Source organism: Limulus polyphemus, unplaced genomic scaffold (assembly GCF_000517525.1).
Source record: "Limulus polyphemus unplaced genomic scaffold, Limulus_polyphemus-2.1.2 Scaffold537, whole genome shotgun sequence".
NCBI classification, from domain to species: domain Eukaryota; kingdom Metazoa; phylum Arthropoda; class Merostomata; order Xiphosura; family Limulidae; genus Limulus; species Limulus polyphemus.
In genome coordinates this window covers 265,149-270,002 of record NW_013666147.1, presented here as the reverse complement: position 1 = coordinate 270,002, position 4,854 = coordinate 265,149, and the positions used below count along the sequence as shown (strand labels likewise).

General features: G+C 33.2%; 1 protein-coding gene across 1 annotated transcript in view; it reads right to left on the bottom strand.

Moving 5' to 3' along the window:
* The window catches only part of LOC106458952, a 41,504-nt gene extending 38,869 nt beyond the window's left edge, over nt 1–2,635 (bottom strand). The window contains exon 1 of the mRNA XM_022385332.1: nt 2,438–2,635. The gene's annotated coding sequence lies outside the window, so the exon portion shown is untranslated. The remainder of the gene's footprint in view (nt 1–2,437) is intronic.
* Nucleotides 2,636–4,854: the final 2,219 nt, after the last annotated feature.

Below are 4,854 nucleotides of genomic sequence, written 5' to 3'. Positions count from 1 at the left end.
CATATCGGACATTAGTACTTTTAAGAAAACATTACTTAACTTCATCGGTGGAAAAACTCGGCGAAGAATAGAGAGCTAGCCAGCTCCCTATTAAGTGAATTATACCTACGTCAACTCGAAATTAACTCGCTCATCGTGAATCTTCGATGAGATATCAAGGAAGTTTCAGACCAGAAAGAAGACTTTATATTGTTTGTAAGTTTGTAAAACTTTTGTATATATACATATCATTGTTTGTAATAACTGTTATTGTAAATTGTATTATTGTTTGTATATTAAAACATATTTGTATTAAAAAAAAGAAAATTGTGTGCATCAATCTTGTTGGCAAATATCATAAATTGGATGCATATCGGCATTTATTTAACTACTAAATCTAAATTACAGTTTCAGGCTATTAGAAATTGTAATATGTAAAATTATTCAAAAGGCTTTACGTAACTAAAGTATTCTTGTTTCATTACAAATGGCCCAGTAATCTGTCAAAACCCCTTGTCGTCCTATAGGGAAACAAACAAATCCTATTCTGGAATTGGACGTCATCACAAGACTATGCTTTCATAGCCAAGTTATTGAATTACGACTGGTATAACAAGTCAGCAAATATAACTTTATTTTTTAAACGAAAGGTTGCATAATGAGTTATCTGAACTGTCCACAATACAGGGATTGAGCTCGTAATTTCGTAATTTTAGGGTTATAAGTCTCAAGCTTACTGGCTTACTGCTGAGCCTCCAGGTGAGCAGTAGACATATTTATGTGGTTCGCAAGTGACAAAAATCGTATAACTAGAACGTTTTATTCAACAATTTCTTCTATATGAATAACAGGGGTTGAATTGGGGCGAAACTCCGTTCCGCCTCTTGAAGATTCAAACTGTTATCGTCCCTGTCTCCTAATTGAAATGTACAAGACCGCATCATTTAATATTTTAAACACATTGTTTTCAGGAAGTGTACGTCCTATGTTGTATCACGCTGCTAATACAAAGTGGATCCCGAAAGACAGTTCCATGTCATATTTATTAGACTGTAATAAGTAAAAGAAAAAATAGATTTTATAATCTCCCACCAAATGGTCGATTATTGTAAGTTGTTAAATGTCGCAACTTATAACAAATACAGATCATGGTAAAAATATTGAAAACTTAGATTAGAAACAAACAACAGCCCATGTTATCCAAGTTACTATTTTTGTGTATAAACAAAGTTTGTCTTCAGTGGTAAACTTCATATACATACATAGTCTAATCATGAAATGATAAAATCGTGGACTGATCGCTTACTTGTTTGTTAATTAGCCACTAGAAGTCTTTGTATCTTCTCCACATAAAGAAATGTACCACATCCAATGGAAAAAAGACTGATTAAATTTTGGACCATTTATTTGGTTAATAACTATTCATTAGTCTGAACACTGGTATTTCTCAAACTACAAGTGGTCAGCGACCATTGATGCTTCATAATTACAAGACAAACCAGTTATAAATATCTACAATGCTTCCTTGTGTAATTACTTTGTTTTTCTCAACAATATGTTCCTACAACGGATCTACAACGCTTAAATCCGGAGTTCGATTCCCAGCGGTGAACACAATGTGGCTTTGCTCTGAAACAACCAACCAACTTAACAGTAAGAGTTTGTTTGTTAAGCACAAAGCTAACAAATGGGCTATCTGCTCACTGCGGGTATTCAAACTCGAAATTTATAGGTATAAGCCATCAGACTTACCGTTAGCCACCAGATGGAAACAATATGGAAATCAAATAAATTATTGAAACCTTAAGAACAATGTGAAATAAATTATATTTATATGTTTAGTTTTTAGTACTATTTTTGTCGCAAGTAATAAGTTTGTAAAAAAAAATCAATAATTTTTTAAATAGTTGCCTATAAAATTGTTAACATTTTAATTTGTAACCTGTACAACACCTTACGTACATGTCGACTTAACGGTCAGAACAGAGACATCTAGTATTCAGCCATAAGAGCGTTGTTCTGCTCTTTGAACCGAATAACGAAATTGGTTGTAACTTTTATAACTAACCCATATATGAAAGCACGGAGCAAGTTCAGTAACATTATATCTCGAACCATGAACTCTGTGATCTTCAGCCTAGGACACCAATCCCTAGGCTTCGACCGGTTCAAATTGTTAATGTACATACATACTTAATGTACTATTTCTTGGGTTACTTTATAGTTTATAAAACTTTAAATGGCTAAAAACACGTTATGGTTTATAAGATTTAACATAGAGAAAAGAACTTTATATTTATAACTTTTTTAGATTCTAGTTAAAAAAGTGTCTTTAATCAGCAATCACATACAGATAATATTCAGTAAAAAGATCACTTGGACAAAACTAGTCATAAAAATGTTGACACAGCGTGTTTATAAAGAAAAGTTTTTATTTTCCCATACAAGAATCTTTTACCTTGTTCTTGGTGATCCCATGATACAGCTCACTTTATTTTAGAGGTTAAAAAGCTTGTAAATAAAAATCTCTAATTCGTACACCTTGAAGAGATTTAAAACACTATACACTGGCCTAAACAACGGTGTTACTCTTTCCCATTTCGCAGTAGCGTACATACAGGTGCAGCAGCCGAGGCAACTGCCCCAGGGACGTGCCTTACCTTACTCAATCCCAACTCATGAAAGATCCACTTGTGAGATATTTGAAATTGATTTTTTTTTATGCCAAAGAGGCCGTTTGATCATGCGCAGTCGGAAATATTATAGATCTACTGATGAGGTACAATAAATGAACACTTTTGCAACTTGGGCTGTTGCTGCAATTTTTGAGAACCCCCAACAAGAACCCCTTCACACACACATTAGCCATACTATTACGCGAAATAAACGCAAACATTGTTTTATTTTATTTAGGTTATAATTTAGTATCTTTATAACTTACGTAACTTTTTAAGGATTCTGCTGTACGAGAAGAAAAAAAAATTCTTTCCCCAGGGCAGGCATTCATAGGTTTTCGTTAGCCATCTGGTGTACCTATTGAGAATGATATAAAAGCAGTGAGAGGTGCCTCAATGTGAAAGTAAACTATTCAAACACTCAACAATATGTCGACCGGTCTCTATCTTTATTTAAAAAAATAAAAGGTTCTCATTATTGTTCATCTCAAACAAAAGGATAATTTATAGTTATATTTTTCCAAATTCATTTTAGTTTTTTCTGAATACTGATCAGTAGACAAAGTGGCTTTGCTTTCCTTCTTAAAGAAAAACATGAAAAAGTCAACAAAAATTAACAAACGTAAAATTACATATATTAAGCATCGTACTTTCATCAGTTCAAGCCTTACATATGTTTAGTATCGTAATTTGTAACAATACGAGTTATAAGGTATGTTAAGTATCGTACTGTAAGGGCCTTGCTTGGCCTGATAGTTAGGGCACTCGACTCGAAATCTGCGGATCGCAAGTTCGAATTCTCTTACCGATCATGCTCGTCTTTTCAGCTGTAGGTGAGTTATAATGTGACGGTCAATCCCTCTTTTTTGTTGGTAAAGAGTATCCCAATAATTGGCGGCTAATGGTGTGGACTGGCTGTCTTTCCTCTAGTCTATCACTTCTAAATCAGAGACGGCTAATGCAAATAGTCTTCGAGTAGCTTCGTGCGAAATTCAACAAAACAGATAATACACAAATATACTTTAAACACTGCGCGTCTTACTTATGTCAAGTGTCGTTCTTTAAACAATGAGTTCTACATATGTTAGGTATTGTACTTGAAATAATGAGTCTTACTTATGTCAAGTGTCGTTCTTTAAACAATGAGTTCTACATATGTCAGGTATTGTACTGGAAATAATGAGTCTTACTTATGTCAAGTGTCGTTCTTTAAACAATGAGTTCTACACATGTTACGTATTGAACTTTAAATAATGAGTCTGAAATATGTTAATTGTCATTTTTTTAAACAATGTGAGTTCTATGTATGTTAACATAAGATAATTCATTTATTTATGAAACTCTTACACAGCAGGATATATACAGTAAAAAACTGTCATTGATTTTTGTTAACTAATTTGAACTTAGATTCATCTGTAAACAGCGCTTTCCTCTAGCTTCATCCTTCCCATTGTTAACAGTCTGATGCTCAATTCAACCTTTTGTTTTGGTTATCTTTCTCCAGAAGTGGTTTTTGAGCAGTTGCACGTCCATTGAGTCCACTATCTTACTATTCTTGAGGTAACGTTCACACACTTGTATTTACAACAAGGTTGTTGGCAAGATCTGTAATCAACCTTAGGCTTTCTCGTACAGAATATAATTTGAGATATTTAACACAACATTTGTAAAGTTTCGAATTTTCCCTCAACCACTATTATTCACAGTGTAAATTATAAGCACGTGATTGTACTCTGATGCACTTTATTTCACACAATAAAGGGGTGACATTCTACTATCATTTGCGTTTTACATATTTGTTCCTCATGTTTCGACGTTGTACATTTGCTGTTGTGTTAAACTTGTATCAAAGTTTTTCTTCATTACCCATTCAAGCCGTACCATTATTAGTCTCAAAGTGGGTTCCTCGTCATCGAACTTAATCGTTAGATGCATAATCTCGCTTTTGATATTTATTGTTTTTTAATTTGAAAAACAAACAAACAAATCTTGAGCCAATAACAAGTAGAAACAGTTTCTTTTAGTTATTACTATTAGTAGTTTTATAAGTTATCGATTTGTTACACTACCATCCTTATGACGTCCAACTTCGCTGTTAATGCATGGCTCCAGTATCGTTTCAATGAAAAAATTCAACGCAGCATATATCAGCCTAGTATATATTTCAACATTATCAAATAAAGTTTTGTAAAAAGTAAAC